This window comes from Lactuca virosa, chromosome 3 (assembly GCF_052849685.1).
Source record: "Lactuca virosa cultivar CGN04683 chromosome 3, Lactuca_virosa_CGN04683_v6, whole genome shotgun sequence".
Taxonomy (NCBI): Eukaryota; Viridiplantae; Streptophyta; class Magnoliopsida; order Asterales; family Asteraceae; genus Lactuca; species Lactuca virosa.
Window position 1 is genome coordinate 671,010 of NC_136428.1, and position 25,760 is coordinate 696,769.

Genomic DNA, 25,760 nt, shown 5'->3' on the forward strand with positions numbered 1-25,760 from the left:
TGCTACAACTGTGGAGACGCAGGTCACTTCAAAAGAAACTGCCCCAAAGCACAAGCCCCTAATGCTGGTGGAGTAGGAAGAATCCTGGCAATAGGACATGGGGAAGCAGTTGAGGATCCCGCGGTGGTTACCGGTACGTTTCTCCTCAATAACTCTTATGCATGCGTACTATTCGATAGTGGAGCGGAGAGGAGTTTCGTGAGCCACCAATATAAGCAATTACTTGAACAAAATCCCCAATCACTAAAGGATACTTATGTAGTAGAAATGGCAAATGGGAAAGTAGAACGCACTAGCGATATATACTCAGAGTGTACTCTCACTCAAGACAACCATACATTTAAAATTGACCTGATGCCGGTCACCATAAAAAGCTTCGACGTAATCATCGGGATGGATTGGTTAGTTCCTCACCGTGCCGACATTCTATGTTACGAAAGGGCCGTTCGCCTCAATCTACCAAATGACGAAACCCTTCTCATCTATGGTGACAAACCTAGTGCGAATTTACAAATCATCTCATGCATCAAAGCCCAAAAGTATCTCCGGAAGGAGTACCACGCCTTCTTGGCCCACGTAGTAGACAAGAAACAAGACGTGAAAGACATCAAAGACATCCCTGAAGTGTGTAACTTCCCGGATGTGTTCCCAGAAGATCTTCCTGGTGTACCACTCGCGCGACAAGTCGATTTTAGAATTGACTTAATACCCGGAGCTACCCCCGTAGCCAGAGCTCCATACTGCCTCGCACCAACAGAAATGCAAGAGTTTTCCAGTCAGTTGAACGAGCTTTTGAGCAAAGGGTTCATCAGACCAAGCTTCTCACCTTGGGGAGCACCAGTCCTTTTTGTAAAGAAGAAGGACGGATCCTTTCGCATGTGCATCGACTATCGGGAACTAAACAAACTCACCATCAAGAACCGATATCCTCTACCCCGAATCGACGACCTTTTCGACCAACTCCAAGGAGCAAATTTCTTCTCAAAGATCGACCTAAGGTCAGGTTATCATCAACTACGAGTTCAAGAAGAAGATATTCCCAAAACTGCATTCAGAACTCGCTATGGGCACTACGAGTTTGTGGTGATGTCCTTCGGTTTAACAAACGCACCTGCGGTATTCATGGACCTAATGAATAGAGTGTGTCGACCCTACCTAGACAAGTTTGTAATCGTATTCATCGACGATATCTTGATCTACTCGTGAAGCGAAGAAGAGCATCGCCTACATCTACGCCAAGTGCTAGAGACACTAAGAGCGGAGAAGCTTTATGCTAAGTTCTCTAAGTGTGAATTCTGGATTAGAGAAGTGGATTTCCTTGGCCATGTGGTAAGTGAGAAAGGCATACATGTGGATCCCTCCAAGATCAAGGCAATCGAGAATTGGTCAGCACCCAAGACGCCAACCGAAATTCGACAATTCCTTGGGCTTGCTGGCTACTACCGAAGATTTATACAAAACTTCTCCAAGATTGCGAAACCACTCACCACCTTGACGCAGAAAGGTGTGATATTCAAGTGGGAAAATAAACAAGAAACTGCTTTCCAAACGTTAAAACAAGCCCTATGCAGCGCACCGATCTTGTCTCTCCCAGAGGGAACCGAAGACTTCGTAGTGTACTGTGATGCTTCGAATCAAGGCCTCGGATGTGTGCTCATGCAGAGAGGGAAGGTTATCGCGTATGCATCAAGACAGCTTAAGACGCACGAGGTTAATTATACTACGCACGACCTGGAATTAGGAGCAGTGGTATTCGCTTTGAAGATCTGGAGACACTACCTCTACGGCACGAAATGCACTATCTTCACTGATCACAAAAGTCTTCAGCATATCCTCAATCAGAAAGAGCTCAACATGCGACAGAGGAGATGGGTAGAGTTGCTGAATGACTACGAGTGCGAAATTCGTTATCATCCGGGCAAGGCCAATGTAGTGGCTGATGCTCTAAGCAGGAAGGAGTACTCGGGCCGCCGAGTAAAATCCTTAACAATGACGATCCATTCCCACACGACCATACAAATCAAGGAAGCTCAACTAGAATCTTTGAAACCAGAAAAGGTGGCAGGAGAGACATTAAGGGGAATGGATAAAAACTTAGAAGTCAAGGATGATGGAGTACGTTATCTCATGAATCGAATCTGGACACCGAAGTTCGGTGGACTCCGAGACGTCATCATGAATGAAGCACACAAGACTCGATATTCCATCCATCCCGGGTCAGATAAGATGTATCTGGACCTCAAGAAATTATACTGGTGGCCGAACATGAAAGCTGAGATTGCTACCTATGTGAGCAAGTGTCTGACTTGCGCCAAGGTCAAAATCGAATATCAGAAACCATCCGGGCTATTACAACAGCCGGATATACCTGAGTGGAAGTGGGAACGAATAACCATGGACTTCATAACCAAGCTGCCTAAGACATCGGGCGGGCTTGACACCATATGGGTAATCGTAGACAGATTGACCAAATCAGCACACTTCCTACCGATAAAAGAAACCGACAAGATGGAGAAGCTGACTAGAACGTACATCAAAGAGATTGTACGACTCCATGGTGTGCCGATATCCATTATCTCCGATAGAGATAGTAGATTTACCTCACGGTTTTGGCAGTCTCTACAAAAATCATTGGGAACTAGGCTTGACATGAGTACGGCCTACCACCCACAAACCAACGGACAGAGCGAACGAACCATTCAAACGTTGGAAGACGTGTTAAGAGCTTGTGTGATAGACTTCGGTAAAGCATGGGATACCCATCTACCGCTTATCGAATTCTCCTACAATAACAGCTATCATACTAGCATCAAAGTCGCTCCATTCGAAGCTCTTTACGGTCGCAAATGCAGATCACCCCTGTGTTGGGCTGAGGTGGGGGATACACAGCTAGCTAGAGGGCAAGTCTCTAATAGCACCCTCACTGGCCCTGAAATCATAAGGGAAACCACAGAAAAGATCGTTCAAATTCGAGAAAGACTGAAAGCGTCTCGCGATCGGCAAAAGAGTTTCGCAGACAAACGACGCAAACCCTTGGAATTCCAGGTGGGTGATCGTGTACTACTAAAAGTTTCCCCTTGGAAAGGAATGATACGATTCGGCAAACGTGGGAAACTAAATCCAAGGTACATCGGGCCATTCGAAGTCCTTGCTAGGATTGGGCCAGTAGCATACAAACTTCGATTACCTTAGGAACTCGACAAAGTACATCCCACATTTCACGTGTCGAACCTAAAGAAGTGTTTGTCTGATGAGACACTCGTAATACCACTCGACAAAATCGAAGTTAACGAAAATCTCCACTTCGTGGAGGAACCAGTCGAAATCATGGATCGGGAAATCAAACGAACGAAACAAAGTCGTATTCCCATCGTGAAGGTCCGTTGGAACGCTAAACGAGGACCCGAATTCACCTGGGAACGCGAGGATCAGATGAAACAAAAGTATCCACATCTCTTCCCAAACTCTTGAAATCCCAGTCAAAATGAAAATTTCGGGACGAAATTCCTTCTAACGGGGGGATGATGTGACAACCGTCAAATTTCGGTCAAGTCAAAGTCAAACAAAGTCAACAAGTCAAACCGGTCAACTCCAATAACCCTTGTATGTTAGGGTTTACGTTATGTAATCACTATACAATTCGCTATTTTAATGAGAAATCATCATTTGGAAAGTTCATGTGTTTGATTTTCCTTAGCCTTAACAGTGCTAAACAACGAACCAAAGCGATAAAACACTATTGCACAATCATCGGGATTGTGTACGACACTAAAACACGGTTTAACGGGGTTTACGAACCTTGCGTTGTGAAGCCGGACACTCAAATTAATCACAAACGAAACCTCTCTAAATCGTTTTCACTCTATCTCTTTCTATTTGAAATCTCTCCCAAATCTCTCCCAAATCTCTCTCAAAAGTTACTTTAACTTTTTGTAATCATTTGGGTCATATCGACCCTTAACCGGGTCAAAAATCGCTTGAAACGGGGTAAAAACGGGTAAAATAGCCTTAAGGACCTGGAACTGAAGCTTCAGGACCGAAGCCTCTCATCCGAGGCCTCGGATCCGAAGCCTCTCATCAGGACCGAAGCTGAAGCCTCTCAGGAGACCGAATCCGAAGCCATCAGACAGCAGCCTCGCATGCGAGGGTCCGAATCCGGCCTCCATGCGAGGGGTCTCGCAGACGGCCCCTTTTTACCGGTTTTTCGACTACGACTTCGTTTTAACTCCATTTTTCATTATTTTAACGTGGGATTTTCACCCAAAACTTTATTTTATAAACTAAGGCCCCAAAATATATAAATCTCCAGGGTTTTTATAAAAATATATTAAAAGAATTAGTGGTTGAACTAATTATTGAGGGAATATTTGCTTTTCCTTAATTTATGGCAAAAGCAAACCACCACCACCTCACTCTATGATCAGCCACTCTTTCCCACTACCCTTTGTCTCCTTAGTGGACCTTTACACCCAATCTCCAGCTCTTCCCACGTTCTAAGAGCTGGAGGATTGATCCTCTCTCCTCATTCTCCATAAAGTTCTTTCATTCTACACTTAGCAACCAAAGGACACTCTCCAAAATTCTCTCATCTTTTCTCTCAACTTCAAGAACTTCAAGGCTTTCTTCAGGGATTTCTTTCTTCAATTAGTAAGTATCTTCATCATTCATATAATTATTACACTCCATTTTACTCAAATCATTGATATCTTACACAAATTCCATCTTATTCGATGTTAGATTCTCGAATCATCAAGACATCTTCTTAGTGTCCTTGGGTTGAACACTTCCTCTCTCTCACTTTCATCTACTGAAACCACATAGGGTGAGTTCATACCCCTACATTTACATGTTTTTCTTAAGTTTTAAGGGGGGAATACAAGTAAAATCATCAAGAACACAATTAAACTTTTTCTATCAGATTACATCAGAAAAGATGAACTTCGATCATGGACTGTTTTGGTCAACTTAAATATTTTAGTTTTCAAAACTGTTCCAGGTTCAAGTAGTTCAAACCCTTAGCTTTAAAATGGCTACTTGCACATCTCCATATGATGTTTCTACAATTTATGGTGATTTTTACAAAACTGACTGTCATTTCAGAGACAAACCCGGACCAGTCTGTGATTATGAACATTTTCACCTCTGTTAGAGATCACTAAAAATCATGATAAAATTTACGAACAAACTAGACTCATATTCCAAACTCTCAGAATTTGCGGATTTGGATTTAGAGCTTTGATGATTTTTCTATAAATTTTCTAAGAACAGTAACAGAAACTGTATTCAACGAAAAGTTGCTGTCAATTTCATTTCACCTTGTAACATGTTGAGCAAGGTGTATATCTTTATGTGATTATATGTTATTGCAATATATGACATTTTATCTTAATATTTAGACACACATCAGTTTACAAATGGATTTGGACATATAAAATATAAAGAATAACAAGTGATTATAATCAAAGTACAACCGATACATTCAAACATTTAATAAACTATTTTGAATATAGTTTGCATACATTACTACGTACTACCCTTGGTTGATAAACTATAATAGGTATAGTTTATGATACATTACATAACACATACATTTAAAAAGGGTACATTTATACAAAGGATATTTTCATTAAGCAATGTACGGCCATACGGTACCAAGTTTTCATAACACGTAATTCCGTTAATGACTTTGTGAGACATTTACTTCAAATTACCATTAAGTCCTGTATTGTAACCAGAGTCTCCTTGAGGGAGAGCGTGATAGTTGTGTATAGATCTATATTGGGTTTGACAAACCCACACCTAAACTGCATGCAACAGTTAGACCGATAGGTCTGGGGTGACAAATGTCATAACATTTCCGACGCCTAAAGAACGTCGTTTTAGGCAACCTTGGTCATAGTATGGTTATAATAAACTCACATAAAGTATTAATAAACATTGGAATTTACGGGAACTTCATTAAAATTTAACGAGTTTATGTCGATTTAAACTTGCATTGTTTTACTATAAATATGACAAATTACTTGTACATTTCGGTCTTTGGGTTTTAAGACTACATTTACACATTAAGGAAAATATTGGATTTTCTAACACAAATACTACTTTTACAAACGAAAGGCTTTTAATAATACCAAACAAAAGCTTATGAACTCACCAACCTTTGTGTTGACACTTTTTCAAACAACTTGTATTCTCAGGAAATCATTAAACAGGTAACCAAGTGCTTTTGAGGATGGGGCGCTAAGGCGTCTACTATTTCATATTTTGTCAACATATTGTAATTGATTCGTAAACATGTAATTCATACAATGATGTAACTTTTTCAATTATATATATGTTGGTTGTGTTTGCTTCAATTACTATTACAATTGTTGTTATGATACTATACATGAAGTCCTCCACCCCCGGACGTTTCCGCCATCCTTGGTTTGGGGGTGTGACAAAATGGATATCCTACCGCAATTGATTCCTCACCCCGGTTTAACAAAGATCGACTGTATGTCCCTCCAGACCGAGAATTTCATTTCCCAGTCAATGACAAGACTTTTCCTGAAGACATCAGAACACACTTTGGTAGACTTCATAATCTAACCAATAATTGTGTCATTGAGGAAATTGTGCATGAGGTTTCGGGTCACACAAGTGATCAAATTCCTGTCTGTGGCACAATCTACCCAAATTCTCAAACCTCATCCGTAGTTGATGAAGAAATTGTTATTGAGGGTCCTGAAGTCTCGCAAGACTTCCCATCTCTGCCCTCAGACCGTAGTGTCTCTCATTATAGTCATGAGCCACAGAAGTCCCAAAAAAGTCCCACTGAAGTCCCAACACAGACTTACTCTGCGGTAGTCAAATCATCCTTACCGCAGTTCTCAAATAAAGGCTCTGTGACTCTTCAACCAATTCATCATGAATTACCCATAGAAAACTTTGAAGTAGGTCAATGTTCTCAAATCCCTGAATCCTCAAGTTCGGATGACTGAAGCCCTCATTTTCATAAGTTTTCAAAGGGTTCCAGGAAACCGCAGCTGAACACCATTGACTGCGGTTCCCCAAAAACCTTAGCTAAAAAGTCTTTCAAAGAAGAAATTCGATCCTAAGGTACAAATAGACAAAACTTTTCGAAAAACAAAAAGCATATCAGATTTCCAAAATCTAAGTGTCCAGAAAAATTTGTTTTCTCACACTTCTTTTCAAAAAACTCCCCAATCAAGAAAACATGCAAAAAGGAATGTACAATTTCATCAGTCATTCCAAACTCTTCTGACACAACCCAAATGAAAGAAAGGTATTTTCGAAGCAATGGTTTTCAAATCTATTCCTCAGATGATCCAAAATGGAAGGGTATTTTACCCACTCCAACACTTTTAAAATCACATCAGAACCTTAACAAGTGGAAGGGTATTTTACCAAAACCAATAAAAAGGTCCCAAAGATCTATACGTGCTAAACCTTTTCCAAAACAAACTTTTCAGAAGTCCAACAGCACCAATGTCAGATATTACCGACCTCGGACCAGTCACAAGCCCAACTCATCCTTTAGATCATTGACCAAACAAGGTGACAAAGCTAAAGACAAAATCTCAACCTGTCAATGTCAGTGTAGTTGTCAAAATGGTTCATCCCATGTCAAATCTAGTTGGATTCAGAAACCTCGTAATTTTTCAAAACGACACAACACTCCAAAATCTCATAAACACCCAGGACTAGGATTAAACATTAACACGAAACCCGTCCCTGCAACCTCGGTTCATGCATCAATCAGAAATTCACCTTTTGTCCCAGGCTCCAAACTAGTTTGGATGCCTAAACTAACCGTGTAATTTTCAGGCCTTGTGCAAGGAGGAACAAGAAGATGAATGGTTAATTGACAGTGCCTGCTCCTTGCACATGACCGGAAGGTTAGAATACCTCTGGGATTTCAGGCCAATTTGCAACGGTGGAAATGTTACATTCGGCAACAATGCGAATGGGATAATCCGAGGTTATGGTGTTCTTACTACAGGAAACTTCTCTATTGAAAAGGTTGCTTATGTAGAAAGCCTTAAACATAATCTCATCAGTGTTGGCCAACTATGTAAGGCAGGCCATCGAGTTGAATTTGATGATCAATTTTTCTATGTAATGACAAATGATAGGAACACATTTCTGATCAAGTCCCGATCCAAAGGTACTATGTATCCTCTGGATGTCTCTCTGATCATAGGAAAACCACAGTTATGCTTCCTATCCAAAGCAGTATCTGAAGTCAGCGGGCTTTGGCACCACAAGCTAGCTCATCTCAACTTCAGATACATCAACAACTTGGTCACTGGAGAACTAGTCAGAGGACTCCCTATTCTCAAGTTCAGCAATGATACTCTCTGTCCTGCATGTGAATGTGGAAAGCAATCCAAAGCAAGTCACCCCATGGTGATTGACTCTTCAATTTCTGAACCACTGGAGCTCCTGCACATTGATCTCTGCGGTCCATCTACCGTAGCCAGTCTTCATCTCAAGAAATACATACTGGTTATAGTATATGATTACACACGCTTCACATGGGTCTTCTTTCTTAGACTCAAATCAGAAACACCGCAGATTCTCATTAATTTCATCAAGGAGATAGAACTCCAGATCAAGCTGCCAGTTCGATGCATCCGAAGTGATAATGGAACCGAGTTTACTAATCATCTTCTCAATAGTTTCTTGGTTTCTAAGGGTATCACTCACAACTTCTCCGCTCCCTACACACCGCAACAAAATGGGGTAGTTGAGCGAAGGAACCGCACTCTAGTAGAAGCAGCCAGATCCATGCTCAACTTCGCATACCTTCCTCTCTACTTCTGGGCCGAAGCAGTGGCCACCGCATGCTTTGTACAGAATCTAAGTATTGTATGCAAGCGACTCAGCAAAACACCGTATGAGGGCCTTAACAATCGCAAGCCAAATGTCCGTTTCTTTCATATCTTTGGGTGTAGATGTTTTGTCATCAACAACAGAGATCATCTTAACAAGTTTGCACCGAAGTCTGATGAAGGCATCTTCCTTGGCTATTCCACAAACAAAGTTGCTTACAGGGTTCTCATTAGATGTACAAGGCTAATCATTGAAAGCTTCGATGTGAAATTTGATGACTATCACATCCGCAACACCGCTCCTTCGACTGAAACCACAGCAATCTTAGACATGGATATTCCTGCCTCTTCGGGTCCATTAAACCTAGTTGAAGTCAACTATGACGATCTCTTCGACCCTGTAGAAACAACCAAATTATCCGAAGTTCTTGTGTCTCAGGAAGCTCAACAGCAGCATGCTGATGTATCCGGTCCATCTCTATCCGAAGTAGCATCTCTCAATACTTCCACCTCGCCGATTGAGGAGGAAAGCTCTACTCCGGATCAGGCAACAACCATCGAGGTTCCAGTACTTAATGTAGCTCAAGTTCCTACCCGTAGATAATCATTACCATCCAATGTTTCTTCCGACTCGGATGATGAAAACATAGAGAGCATTGACACAAGAACAGACTCAAGGATTATCACTCTCCCATCCGCAATCCAGGGGGAACCTTCTAAGGATCAAGGAGAACTCCTTTCTGCAATCCAGGGGGAACCTGCACCATCTGCCAAAGAAAACTTTAATCCCACCTTCCCAGTTCAAGATAATTCAGCAGGATGTTCTCAAGTCCAGGGGGGACTGCCATCTCCAACCGCAGCATCGTCCGATATCGAAGACATTCCCTCTACCGCAGCTGCTGATCATCTGCAATCCCGTCTATACGTATGGACGAAGGACCACCCACCAGGACAAATCATTGGCAACCCATCTGCAGGTATCCAGACTCGATCTTCCAAGGACTTATCTAATCATTATCACTACGCATCATTTATGTCCTCGGTCGAGCCCCGAACGATCAAAGAAGCATTACTAGAACCCGACTGGATATCCGCAATGCAAGAAGAGCTAGAAGAATTCAAAAGAAACAAAGTATGGCAGCTCGTCCCGAAGCTGCAAGGTCATACCATTGTTGGTACTAGATGGGTGTTCAAAAACAAACTGGATGCATCTGGTGCGGTGGTCAGAAACAAGGCAAGGCTAGTTGCAAAGGGCTATAGTCAACTAGAAGGTATTGACTCTGATGAAACGTATGCTCCGGTGGCACGAATGGAAGCCATCTGAATCTTCTTAGCATACGCAGCCCACAAAAACATCAAGGTACACCAAATGGATGTAAAAAGTGCCTTTCTCAATGGGGAATTAAAAAGAAGAGGTTTATCTTCAGCAACCTCCAGGCTTTGAAAGTATTGAATTCCCAGACCACTGCTACAAACTTGAAAAAGCAGTCTACGGTCTGAAGCAAGCCCCAAGAGCATGGTACGAGACTCTATCTGAATTTCTTGTCTCGTCCGGATACAAAAGAGGAGTGATTGATCCCACTTTATTTAGAAAAGCAAATGGTAATCACCTTATGCTTGTACAAATATATGTGGATGATATCATCTTCGGATCAACTGATGAAAAGATGGTGAATGAATTCGCTAAGCTCATGACCAACAAGTTCCAAATGAGCATGAATAGAGAGATCAACTTCTTTCTAGGACTTCAAGTGAAACAAGTTCCGCAAGGGATATTCATTCATCAAGAGAAATACACCACTGAACTGTTAAAGAAATATTCTATGGACAACTACTCTTCGGCTAAGGTCCCCATGGCCTTCGGATATAAGATATCTGCTGATCCCTCGGGCGAATCAGTGGATCAAAAGACTTACAGAGGTATCATTGGTTCATTGATGTACCTCACCGCAAGCCGACCAGACATTGTCTTTGCCACAGGTGTATGCGCAAGGTATCAGGCTGACCCAAAAGTGTCACACATGATTGAAGCCAAACAAATCCTTTGATACCTGAAAGGAAGCAAGTCTCTTGGATTATGGTACCACGCAGGCAATGACTTCGGCCTTCAAGCATTCACAGACGCGGATCATGCCGGATGCAGACTAGATCGAAAAAGCACCTCAGGTGGATGTCAATTTCTGGGTGGAAGACTCGTCAGCTGGTCATCAAGGAAACAAAGTTGTGTATCCCTGTCTACCGCAGAAGCTGAATATGTGGTCGCAGCCAGCTGTTGTTCACAAGTTCTATGGATGAAAACACAACTTATGGACTACGGTTACAGAATGCTACGGATACCAATTTACTGTGACTCTGAAAGTGCTATAGCTATTTCACACAATCCAATTCAGCACTCCAAGACAAAGTATATTGAACTACGGTATCACTTCATCAAAGACCACATCCTGAAAGGTAACATTGAACTCATCTTTGTCCATACTCATGAATAGATTGATGATGTGTTCACAAAGGCACTTGACTCTACAAAGCTCAACAGTTTCTTACAAATGTTAGGAATGATGAATCCGGACCCACAATTCTTTCTGAATTGATAGGTACCGCAGACCATCCTTGGTCTCTGTTGCAGTCCTAACTGAAGTTACTTATGATTGATGGTTTTGGTATATTCTGTGTACCGCAGTCTATGTACCGCAACCATATATCATATTTATCTCTCAATGGTCCTTATTGTTTGTTATTACTAATTTTTGTTCAAGTGTTCTCCTCAATTCTTCTACTGCAGTCATACATCCTATCCATCCGCAATGACATCCTATCCATCCGCAATGAAATTTCAATCCGCAACCACATTGAAAGTTTCTCAACAGTTCCATTAATTCTTGATTCATGGTGTGCTATTTAATGATCCTTCATTAAATAAGAAAATCATTAACAAAAAACATTCTTTGAGTAACTGTCTCATTCTCCTTTTTGAAAAACCTTGTGTCAGGCCTATTTTAGGTATGATGACAAAAAGAGTGTTTTCCCATAAACTAATCCTTTTAACCTGTCCCTTCATATTTCCTCAGCACGTCTAATCTGTTACAACTTCTCTTTTGTACAACGGATTAACTTCACCCTCACCACACGATCACAGCCGTGATGTTTTATGTCTGACACTTCATTAATTGCAACCCTTTTTTGGTTAATCTCAAAAATAACCTTTTCATAATCTATGGCTGATATTTCATCTTCCAAATCGCACATAAAAAAACCCAAACGTTTTTTTTACCTTTTTTACTTTCACGCAGGTTAAACTCAATTACCGTTCTAATCCATTCCTATAAAACCCTTTCTTTTCCCCAAGATCAGTTTACGCTCTCTGAACCTTGAACTTTCTCTCCATCTTTCTTACCCTCTGTTTTCTGCAACCTCTCTCAAACACTCAACAATGGTGAAATCAGACATCTCGAAGAAAATCTCCAAGGCTTCTGCCTCTGCAAACCCAACTGCGTCTGATTCTGAAACAAGAAATCCAATGCCTACGATTGCTTCAAGCAATTTCAGGGCTGTGTTCGAAGATCATTCATCCTACAATGCTCCGATCAAGCTAATGATCAAGTTCTTGACTAAGCACCCTCTGTTTGGCCCCTTCGATTCATTCACAGACGTCGTTCCTCTTTTAACCTTGTTCAAGTGTGCATTCTCTGCTTATAGACCCCTCGAGAATCCTCAAGAGGTGCATCTGCACTTAGTGAACGATTCTTTGGTCATTTTGAGCAAAGAAAAGTTTCTCAACGCCATTAATCTGCTAATTCATCCTTCAACCAAGATTTTTACTCCAAGTATGGCTGACGTCCTCTCAGCTCTCTACCAAATGGGTTACCAGAGAAAGATCAAAGGAATTGGCGAATTCAAGAAGAATAAACTGCCTGTGGTGTGGCAATTCGTTTGCCACTTCGTCATCCGCAGCCTGTCAGGCCGAATCGGAGGCACTGACAATATGGGTCTCAAGCTTTTGGAACTGGTATGGAGCATTTTCACTGGCCACGACGTCAACTACGGTCAGATCTTGTGGGATGATTTCCTACAATACATTCCCAAGGAGAACCCAAGAGAAAACCCTACCGAACTCACATTTGCAAGGTTCTGGTCACTGTGCATCTCAGATCTCCATGCGGATGCAGGAATTAGCATGGGCAACGACACCAACCTCTTCATCACCAAAGACCTCAAAAGGTACAATCCTTCCAAGGATCAATCTAACTTCGGACCTATAAGACGACTACCAGTCCACATTTTGACATCACTTGGACTTGAAACCCCTGATGTCACAGACCATATGGAGGCTACGGAAGGTATTAGCCCATACCTTTCTACCCCGCCTCTACAAGCCACATCCGCACTCACCATCCCTGGAAGTACCGCAGTCCCTTCTTCCACTACTCTCTCCAATCTTTCTCAAAGACGAAAGAAATTAGTCTCAGCCCATCAAGGCCCCCGCAACATCTCCAAGAAACAAAGAACCCCAAAGAAAGATGCTCCCAAACCAACTGAACCCTCAAAGAAACGCAAAATCACCCAAACTGTACCCTCAAATGATAGTGATTCTGATGAGGATGCACAACCCATAGCTATCCTTAAGAAACGGAAAACCAATCCCACTGGCCAAATGCGTGACCGTACTGATACCTCAGCCTCTCAAAAGGCTCCGGTAGTCCTTGGGGTGGCCGCAGACCCATTCAACACCACACTCGAATACCACTCAGACTCAGAAAGTGAGTCTGTTTCACCGCATCGTGGAGACTCACCCCCAATTCAGTCCCAAGAGGATGACACTTGTTCTCGCCCTAAGGTCTCTAGGGCTTCCCGACTGCATTTCGTTTCTCCTGAGGAGTTGAACTCCGTCTTTTTTACTGTCACCCAAAAACTGCAAACACCTTCCCAACCGCAGGGCAATTCTTACGCCCTTGCCAGAACTGAGCCGAGGCCAGACTTGACCATGGGTCAAGGAGACCGAGGAAGCTCAGGAAATCCTACTCTGCTTACATCTGTTCCAGGTGGTTTAGGCACGGTGAGCACTAATGTGCAAGGATCCGTGAACCCGGAGGACACTTCGGTGCGATTCCAAGGATTTGACGGAGATGAATCTAATGATTCATGGTTACATTACACTCCTGTGTCTGAGGCCGACATCAAGAAATATGCCGCTTTCCGTAGGGCATTCCAAGCAAGGAAGGGACAGCAAATCAAGCAACTTCAGCAAAAGCAACAGGAAATCCAATATGTAGCCAAGTATTGGGCGGATGCAATCAACAATGCCAATACCGTAACCACCATCCTGAAAGTACAAGATTGGATGACCGAAATGGCTGAGAAGATCCTCAAGGCTCAGTCCACTCATGGTGGTGAAGGTACATCCAAGGTCCCTCCAATTCAAACTCCAACTCCAACAGTTAGAGATTCACAAGAAGACGGAACCGCAATCGAAGTTAGTTTTGCTCCTACCTATGGATTCGACGATTTCGATCTCAACGAGGTAAATCAACCTAATCCTTCTGATGATGACTTAATGATGTTTGATGAAGAAGAAGAATCTAGTGGCTCTCACCATTCAACCTCCAAGCCCAAGGAGAAAAAGAAGAAGAAGAAGAATGCGGTGACTAGAAAAGAATTTATGAGTCTGCAAGCCAAAGTCGACCAGATCCTAGTTGCGGTCAATCCCACTCAACCGCAACCTGAAGACTTGCCAGGACCGCAGTCACTGATTGAGCGAATCAAATGCTTGGAAACTCGTGAACGACTGGCTGCTGAGCGCATTTCCCTGAAAGTTGAAATGGGAATTCGATCTCTCGACATAAGTAGACAAGCAGATCATAAACAGTTCATGGCTGTTGCGGATCAATCTACTCACTCCCAAAAGCTGATAGCAGAGACCGACACTACTTATGAGTCCACCATCTCAGTCCTCCAATCTACCATCAATAGACTCCAACGCTCTATTTCTTCAAATTTTCATGGCCCGGAGATTCTTCAACTGACAAAGGAGATTCATCGACTACTCTTCAACACTGCCATCCCAGACAATCAGCAACTGGATGATGTTCTTAAAGCCCAATTCCAGGAGGTATGTGCCAAAGTTAATGGTCTCAAACAATGGCTTGAGGAAGCCCCGGTGTTGCATTCCTCAAGTGGGAGAAGTGATGAAGACGATCACTCGAACAGCGTCTCTCACCAAAGGAGCCCCCCCATCATAACTGAAAAAAATTCCCTCACCGCAACCATCTCCTCATCAAACACCACCGCATCAAACTCCACCACATCAGTCTCCACCGCAACACAAAATCACTCAAGAAAGCTCCTCTGAGCGACCGGAGGATTCCTCCCCACTTCAAAAATCTTGCATCCAATATGTCATCCGAACACTCCAACGACTCTCCCACAACAAAACAGAAGAAAGCAGATTGGAAAGCAGCCAAGTTTGCTGAACTCATCTGGAGAGAGAACGGACTCGACATCACCTTGGATGAATCTTTAATCAACTCTTGGATCAATCCCCACCGAAGACTGATGCATGATGACTACAAACCCTACCTTACCTATGCTGAACCCCCTTCTGATGGCTACTGGGATGTTCTAATCTCCCCAAATGCTAAATACTTCACTGTATTTGAGCAGTTCGACCGTAGCCTACCCGATCACAAAAGACTGCCTATGGAATTCGAAATACTTAACCGTTTCTATGCCAAACATGCTTCTTCCATAGAGAAAATCTGGTCTAATGATAGACCATCCGCAGTCAAGAACTTTAAGCCCCGAAAATTCATGAAAGCTGACTTCATTCAGTACACGCTTACTAGAAGGAATCAGGACTATGTCCGCACCCAAGCTGACTTCCCATGTATGAATCCAGAAGAAGTCTTCCTGATAGCAAAGGTGTTCAAAAACAAAAGCGAGAAGTATCCGAAGATGAAGATAGCACTTGAAAGGGCAAGCACGTTTCCGAGGGAAACTGTCTCTGACTTTACAAAAATCGACGCAGACATCTACCCCACAATTGCTAAAAAGTTCGATCTACCACCACTTGATCCTGCATCGATGCCTACCGAAGGTTATCAAGAGAGATCCTTAGGTGCAACAAACTGATGGGTTTTGAGCATTCTAACACTCCTATGGTGTACATGCAACCCTAGAAACCTTGGATCTATGTTTGACTATGATACATGCAAATAATTATTTTTCCAAGGTTCTTATCCTATCTAGCATGGCATGGGGAACTTGAATCAAATAAAGCTAGTAGAATTACTTACCTTGTAGTTGTAGTTGATTGCTTGGAGTTTTAGAGCCTAGCACCAATAGTGTGGATGCCTCAAATGGAAATCACAAATCACCACAAACTTGGAACTTTGAGAGAATAGTAATCACCTTCTTGAAATCGGCCCTCTTACTTTACTCACCACAACTCATGTGATTTCAAGAACCAAAGCCTCCTTTATATAGTGTGGTGGATTAGGGTTACATTCATGTAAACCCTAATACCCATGTCTTTTCATTTCCATGAGATCCATGGGTTAAAGCTCCATGGAGTATCCATGGACTTTCCATGCAAGCCTAGCCCATTCCAAATAAGCATTAGCCCACACTATATAAATACAAGAGTCCATATTTAATTAGTCATACTTTTGATCTTTAAATTAATTCTAGATTAATTATAGATCAATACTAATTAAATAATATGATTTTATATTAATATATTAGGACTTATAATATATTAATAAATCATAACTTATACTATTCTCAAACGGTTATCCATAAATTGTTCGGGTGAAGTGCAACCCAAATGGACCATGCCGGGTCGGGTCAAGTACATACCAAATATAGTTATGGACTTAGACACTATATCCAACAGTCTCCCACTTGGATAAGTCTAATAACTATAGTTACAAGTATGACTTCAGGAACCGATCAGCAATCGTAGCTCTTTAAACTCTGTTGAACTATGAAGCGCCATTTTAGATAAGTGATCATATAATCCTCTGTTCTAGATATCAGCCGGACAAATACATGGAACATGGTCGTGCTTATTGTCCAGCATTTGTTTCCCGATTTTCGATTTGTTTGACATAGAACTTAACTGAACACATCAATTTAGTTCTGACCGGGCCCGGTACATAGGTCAAAACAAAATCATCGAGGGGCCCAGATATCGCTTATAATTCTAGAAGGAACAGATAAACTTCGACTCATATGTTTGCTCTACTACTTGTTGAACTACACACAAAGGCACGGTTTATAACATCGAGTTACCAATGCGTTTTCGTGCAATCAATGCATAACCAACTCATAGGCAACAAATCATATCTCTAGGTTTGAAGACTTATATGATATTACCGTCTCACGATCACTCGAGAAAAATTCCATGAAGTGATACAAGTGAGCGTGGGTTGAATCCAATACTCAGAACTTATGAGCACTCATGAGTGTTGTAGCCCCGCTTTGTCTAACATCTTAGACCTCTACAAGCCAACCCATGACAGTCTTGATTCATATCTACTTCCAACATATGACCGACTGTGGAGAGTTTGAATAATATGATATAAACCATAACATAATTATTCTGGAAGTCAAAACATGCAAAAAGAAATAATAGTAAACGATTGACAAGAGATAGCAACACTTTACTCATAAATAACAGCTTTTATTTATCATCAAATGTCAATTACATTTTACAAATTTCAAGATTATCTAACTACTAAAACTAATATCATCCTTCAGCCCTATGCTCCGAGCATGCTGGAGATGCTTAGCCCGAGTCAGTCCCTTCGTGAGGGGATATGTTGGGTTCTCATCCGATGATACCCTCTTTGCCACGAGGATTCCTTCTTCTATTCGATGTCTGATGAAGTGATATTTTCTGTCAATGTATCTGGATCTCCCATGATCTCTTGGTTCCTTGGCTAAGGCAACCGCACTATTGCTGTCACCGAAAATATCCATTGGCTCCTTTATAGCTGGTACAACTCCAAGGTCTCCGATGAAGTTCTTTAGCCATATAGCCTCCTTTGCTGCCTCGCTTGCTGCTATATACTCTGATTCACAAGTAGAATCAGCCACTGTCTCCTGCTTGGAACTTTTTCAAGTAATTGCCCCTCCGTTTAGAGTAAATACCCAGCCCGACTGAGAGTGGAAATTATCCCTGTCAGTCTGAAAGCTAGCATCACTGTACCCTACAACTCTCAAGTCCTCACTGCCACCGAGGGTAAGGACCCAGTCCTTAGTCCTCCGTAGGTACTTGAGGATATTTTTTACCGCAGTCCAGTGTGCCTTGCCAGGGTTCCCCTGATACCTGCTAACCATGCTCAAAGCAAAGGCTACATCAGGTCGAGTACACGTCATAGCATACATGATCGATCCTACAGCTGAAGCATAAGATATTCGACTCATTTCTGCTATCTCAGCCTCAGTACTAGGGCTTTGTGTCTTACTCAATCTGGCGTTACTCTGGATGGGTAACTCTCCTTTCTTGGAGTTATGCATGTTGAACCTTTTCAACACTTTGTCCACATAGGTGCTTTGACTAAGTCCAATTAGTCTTTTACTCCTGTTTCTCAAAATCCTTATCCCTAGGATATAGGCAGCTTCTCCAAGGTCCTTCATAGCGAAATACTTCCCAATCCAGGACTTTACTTCCTGCAGGGTTGGGATGCCATTTCCTATGAGTAGTATGTCATCCACATACAGTACCAAAAAGCTGACTATACTCCCACTAGCCTTGATATAGACACAAGATTCATCTTCACTCCTTGAAAAGCCAAATTCTTTGATTTTCTCATCAAAGCAAAGATTCCATCTGCGAGGTGCCTGTTTTAATCCATAAATGGATTTCTCGAGCTTACACACTCTACTGGGATACTCTGTACTGACAAAACCCTCTGGCTGAACCATGTAAACATCTTCAGCCAACTTTCCATTAAGGAAAGCGGTTTTGACATCCATTTGCCATATTTCATAATCATGAAATGTAGCAATGGCTAACAGAACGCTAATAGACTTAATCTTGGCCACTGGTGAAAAGGTCTCATCATAATCAACTCCCGGAGTTTGAGAATAACCCTTTGCAACCAGTCGTGCCTTATAAGTGTGTACATTACCATCCATGTCGGTCTTCTTCTTGAATATCCATTTGCACCCAACTATCTTACGATCAGGTACATTGTCAACCAAGTTCCAAACTTGATTGTCATACATGGACTGTATCTCGCTATCCATAGCCTCTTTCCATTTAGCAGCCTCAGGGCCTGCCATGACTTCCATGTAGCTGTTAGGCTCATCCAGATTTACCAGTGTGTTATCACTGATAAGTGTCTCACCTTCTGCAGTAATATGAAAACCATAATAATGCTCAGGTGCATTCCTAACTCTGGTGGAACGCCTCAGAGGTATAGATTCTTCAGTCGGCTCAAAAGGAGTTTTCTCCTCAGGTTGAGGGCTAGGGTGTGAGGTTCCTTCACCACTTGACTCTTGAATTTCCTCAAGGTCAATTTGCCTCCCACTGTCTCCTTGGCTCATGAATTCTCTCTCTCGAAAGAATCCTCTTCTTGCTACAAAGACCACATTATCACTGGGTCTGTAGAAGATGTAACCAAAGGATTTATGTGGGTAGCCGATGAAAATACACCTTTCGCTTCGGGGTTCGAGCTTATCGTGAGTCTCGCGTCTCACGAAAGCCTCGCAACCCCAAATCTTGATGTGGTCTAGATTGGGAACTTTTCCAGTCCACACCTCGTGAGGTGTTTTGGCAACCTTCTTTGTAGGGACTAGATTAAGGATATGGGCGGCAGTCTCTAAGGCATACCCCCAAAATGAGATTGGTAGCGAAGCTCGACTCATCATGGAACGAACCATGTCCAACAAGGTCCGATTGCGCCTCTCAGCTACACCATTCAACCATGGTGTCCTAGGAGGTGTCAATTGTGAGACAATCCCACATTCCTTAAGATAGTCAAGGAACTCAGTACTAAGATACTCACCACCACGATCGGATCGAAGCATCTTAATGTTCCTGCCCAACTGATTCTCCACTTCTTGCTTAAACTCTTTGAATTTCTCAAAGGTTTCTGACTTATGCTTGATTAGGTAGACATATCCATATCTACTAAAATCATCAGTAAAAGTCACATAGAACCGATTAGCATCTCTTGTGGCGGTTCTGAAGGGTCCAAACACATCCGTGTGTATGAGGTCCAACAAACCTTCACCTCTAGCACAAGTGCCAGTAAAAGGTGACTTTGTCATTTTACCAAGCAAACAAGATTCACAACTATCATCTGACTTTAGGTCAAATAACTCCAAGACTCCATCCTTTTGGAGTTGGCCTATGCGTTTCTTGCTTACATGTCCAAGACGACAATGCCATAAGGATGCTTTATCTAAGCTAGTGGAAGAGTTAATACACAATACATTATTTCCTAGATTATCTACAACAGATACAGTTGCATAAACGCCATCACAAGGTAATGCTTTAAAATAAAGAACATTATTAAAGAAAGCATCAATACTACCATTATTATTATCAAAATAAAAGGTAAAACCTTGTTTATACAATGCATGAAAGGAAATAACATTTCTTGCCATTTCTGGCGAATAATAACATTTATTCAAATCTAATGTAAACCCACTATTTAGCACTAAGGAATAAACTCCTATCTTGGTGACAGGTGAAGCTTTCCTGTTTCCCATGATCAAGTTTATCTTTCCCTCCTCCACATTCTCACTTCTTTTTAGTCCCTGCAAATCACAACATATGTGAATACCACAACCTGTATCAAGGACCCAAGACTTAGAATGAGGTGAGTTATTAGACAATATAGTGTATATACCTGCATGGTTGGGTTTTACTTTCCCATCCTTCAAATCTTGCTGGTACTTTGGGCAGTTTCGCTTCCAGTGCGACTTTTCATGGCAATAGAAGTATTCAGCCTCATTAGGGTTAGCAGAAGGAGTGACAAAACCTTTCTTGGTTTTGCTTGAAGAGGAGCCTTCAAGGGTCTTACCCTTGGTACCCTTAGAAGGGTTCTTTCTCTTATTCCCTTTGCCATGCCCGATTGCCAAGACATTGGCCGCAGTTGGAGTAGGAGTAGGAGTAGTAACAACCGACTTACCATTTAGACCACTTTCGGCGGTCTTCAAGAGTCCTTGAAGTTTGCTGAGGGTGACTTCTTCCTTGTTCATGTGATATGTCATGCGGAATTGATCATAACACGATGGCAAGGAGTGCAAAATGATGTCTATTGCTAACTCCTCAGGGAAGTTCACATTCAGCTTCAGTAAACGGTCCCCATACCTTTGCATTTTCTGCATGTGGCCCGTGATGGGTTCACCATCCTTCATTCGGGTTGTTATCATAGAGGAGATTATTTCATATCGCTTTTGACGAGCACTTTGATGGTAGCGGTCCATCAAGTCCTGGTGCATCTCAAAAGGATAATAGTCCTCATAGGACTTTTGGAGCTCGGCTGTCATGGTGGCCATCATGATGCATGCCACTTTTGTAGCATCTCTTTCATGTACCTCATATTCAGCAAGCTCTTCAGGAGTAGCAGTTGGCTCGGGTACCTTCAGCTCCTTGTCGAGAACATATTCTTTGTTCTCATACCGAGTGACCATCCTGATGTTTCTGATCCAATCTGTAAAGTTGGACCCATCAAAGATGACTCTCCCACAAAGATTCATGAGAGAGAAGGAGCTAGTAGGGTTTGAGCCAGAAGCATTGTTATTGGAAGACATCTGAAAAGAAGAGGGAATAGATTAGATTAGATATAGAGATAGTCCTTAACAAAACACCCAAATGTAATATTAAGGCTAGGACCCAACACAATATTTTATAACTTAGAAGAGGGATGCCGTAATCTAAGCTATAAGATATTTGAAGGTAGGTGAATGACGATTCACCAATTTCCACCATGAAAAACGAAATATTTTAATTAGGTTTTAATTGGTTTAGAAACTCCTAGATTCTTTGAGATTCATTGAACTTTCTTCAATGACATGTTTCAATCTCGAGTGTGCCCTTCAAGTTTTGTGACTGGGATGCCGAGGATCACAAAACAAGGTGTGAAGTAACCATGCAAATTACTTGGTACCCTTAATGTATTACCCCTCAATCGATGTGTCGGTTAACCACACACGCTCCATCGATACTATGATAAACATTAATTCACCCTTTACCTACCTTGTTAAGTTCAAGTTAGTGTGCCGGTTAACCACACACGCTCCACTAACGACTTAAACAAAGTGTAAAGTGTAATTTCATGGATTAGCACCTTATTCACATTTTCCTAAAATAACTAAGATTGGGAATTCAATAAAGTTTAGTTACTTTAGTATTATCATTATACTTTTAATGATAATTTATAAGTCCTTGTCCTACCCGTTCGGCTAACGACCCTCCACCGATCAAGGAAGCGGTGGGTGAGAGTGGACACCCATTAAGTTGCCATTTTATAGGCAACAACCTTATACCCCCCTTATAGACCGGCTTCGTGAATGAGGCGTACTAGCGGTAAGACGACTTGATCTTATACATATATAAATATTATTAAACTTATAATATTATAAAGTATAAGGGTTGAATTTTAACTTTTAAAATTCTAGGGGTTGGAACTAAAGTTTTTAATATGACTTTACATGTTCCAAAACTTGAGGGCAAGTTTTGTAAACTTTCAAAACTTTTCATTTCTCATAATTTATGAGTTAATGGTTATTAAAAATGAAGACTCTTCATTTTTTGTAACCTATGTGTTCTTTTAATGGTTATTTATAAATGTGACTTTTGGTTATCCATAACTTAAGAACTAGTTATGGACTCCATTAAAACACATAAAGATCAAGAATTAATCTAATCAATTATTAGCACATAATTTCTATGATCTTCTAAACTCATATGTTTATGAATGTTCATATCAAAAATTTCAAGAATCGTAAGTACATATACAAAACTTGAAATTTTGATACAAGCTTTTGAACAAAACTTCGATTTTCAAGTTTTTTTTTTTTTTTTGCATCAAGTATCAAATAAAACAAACCTGGCTCTGATACCACTGACGGGTTTTGAGCATTCTAACACTCCTATGGTGTACATGCAACCCTAGAAACCTTGGATCTATGTTTGACTATGATACATGCAAATAATTATTTTTCCAAGGTTCTTATCCTATCTAGCATGGCATGGGGAACTTGAATCAAATAAAGCTAGTAGAATTACTTACCTTGTAGTTGTAGTTGATTGCTTGGAGTTTTAGAGCCTAGCACCAATAGTGTGGATGCCTCAAATGGAAATCACAAATCACCACAAACTTGGAACTTTGAGAGAATAGTAATCACCTTCTTGAAATCGGCCCTCTTACTTTACTCACCACAACTCATGTGATTTCAAGAACCAAAGCCTCCTTTATATAGTGTGGTGGATTAGGGTTACATTCATGTAAACCCTAATACCCATGTCTTTTCATTTCCATGAGATCCATGGGTTAAAGCTCCATGGAGTATCCATGGACTTTCCATGCAAGCCTAGCTCATTCCAAATAAGCATTAGCCCACACTATATAAATACAAGAGCCCATATTTAATTAGTCATACTTTTGATCTCTAAATTAATTCTAGATTAATTATAGATCAATACTAATTAAATAATATGATTTTATATTAATATATTAGGACTTATAATATATTAATAAATCATAACTTATACTATTCTCAAACGATTATCCATAAATTGTTCGGGTGAAGTGCAACCCAAATGGACCATGTCGGGTCGGGTCAAGTACATACCAAATATAGTTATGGACTTAGACACTATATCCAACACAAACTTCCCTGAACTCGGAGTCAATTTCAAAAGGAAGGCCGATAAAATCAAATACTTCATTCCTATCACTGCCATGAATCGCCTCACAAGGAAGCAACTTGAAATTTTTCGAACCGCAGTTGAAATATTAAAAAACACAACTGCCGAAGTCAAGTTCGAGATTTTGAGAAGGATCACATGGTTGGAAAATATCAGAAAATTTTGGTGGATACTGATCAAGTTTCTAAAACTTGACAACTGAAAAAAAGTTAAAGAGGTCACTTAGGGGGAAATTGTTGAATCATGAAAAGTGACCCTCTTGAACTTCAGCTACCGCAGTCCACAAGGATCCGCAGTCAATATTTCATCAGCAACCTTACCCGAAGTCATCATCAACCGCAGTCACTCTTAGTTACTAGATTACTTTACTTTGTCTACTTTTTATGTAATTCTCTCTATTGTCCAGTATGCCTTGCATGGCTACTCTTAGAGACGTAATCTAGTGTAACTCTTGAGACTCTATAAATAGAGCTCATTCTCACTTATTCAATACAACTCTCGGTGCTATCTTTTTTATCTTTCTATCTGATTACGCATCTCTCCTTACTCTCCAAATTCACTAGAACATAACTGAATACAATCTCTCGTCAGAGCAAGTCACTTGTGACTTAATCACTAAGTTTGATCTCACTTACTAACCTGGTCTGAATGCATTCCTCGTTATGAATCAACTTATGTGTATACTTGATATAACAATTGTTGTCATTTACATTTCTTTACTTTTCCGCAACTGACTTTCTAACCTTCTAACTCCTAACTTATTAATATTATTGTTGAGCTTTTAGATCCTTCGAGATAAACTATTCCGCAAATATACTTGTTCTAACGTTTGTTCAAGTGTGTCTCAAAGTTTTTCTCTTAACACACTTATGTGTGTTTACCATTCAAAACCGCCACAAGGGAAGCTAACCGCTTCTATGTGACTTTTACTGATGATTACAACAGATATGGCTATGTCTACTTAATCAAGCATAAGTCAGATTCCTTTGAAAAGTTCAAAGAGTTTAAGCAAGAAGTGGAGAATCAATTGGGCAGGAAGATAAAGATGCTTTAATCGATCGAGGAGGAGAGTATCTTAGTATCGAATTCCTAGACTATCTTAAGGAATGTGGAATTGTTTCGCAATTGAAGCCACCTAGGACAGCACAGCTTAATGGTGTGGCTGAAAGGCGCAATCGAACCTTGCTAGACATGTTTTGTTCCATGATGAGTCGAGCTTTGTTACCTATCTCATTCTGGGGGTATGCCTTAGAGACTTCCGCCCATATCCTTAATCTTGTCCCTACCAAAAAGGTTTCCAAAACACCTCACGAGATGTGGATAGGGAAGGTTCCCTTGTTAGACCACATCAAAGTTTGGGGTTGCGAGGCTTTCGTGAGACGCGAGACTCACGGCAATCTCGAACCTCAGAGTGAGCGATGTATTTTCATCGGCTACCCACAGAAGTCCTTTGGATATCTCTTCTATAGACCAAGTGACAATGTTGTCTTCGTTGCGAGGAGAGGAGTCTTTCGCGAGAGAGAACTCATAGGCCAAGGGGACAGTGGGAGGCAAATTGACCTTGAAGAGCTTCAAGAGTTAAGCGGTGAAGGAACCCCAAACACTAGCACTCAACCCGAGGAGGAAACTCCGGTTGAACCAATTGACGAGTCCTTATCTCTGAGGCGTTCCAGTAGAGTTAGTGTTCCACTTGTGTTATATGGTTTTCATATAACAGCTGAAGGTGATACATTTATCAGTGATAGCACACTGGTAAATCTGGATGAACCTAACAACTACAAGGAAGCCATGGCAGGCCCCGAGTCTACAAAATGGAAAGAGGCTATAGACAGCGAGATTCATTCCATGTATGACAATTAAGTTTGGAACTTGGTTGACAATGTATCGGGTCGTAAGACAGTCGGGTGCAAATGGATCTTCAAGAAGAAGACCGACATGGATGGGAAAGTACACACATATAAGGCGTGACTGGTTACAAAGGGCTTTACTCAAACTCATGGAGTTGACTATGATGAGACCTTCTCACCAGTAGCAAAAAT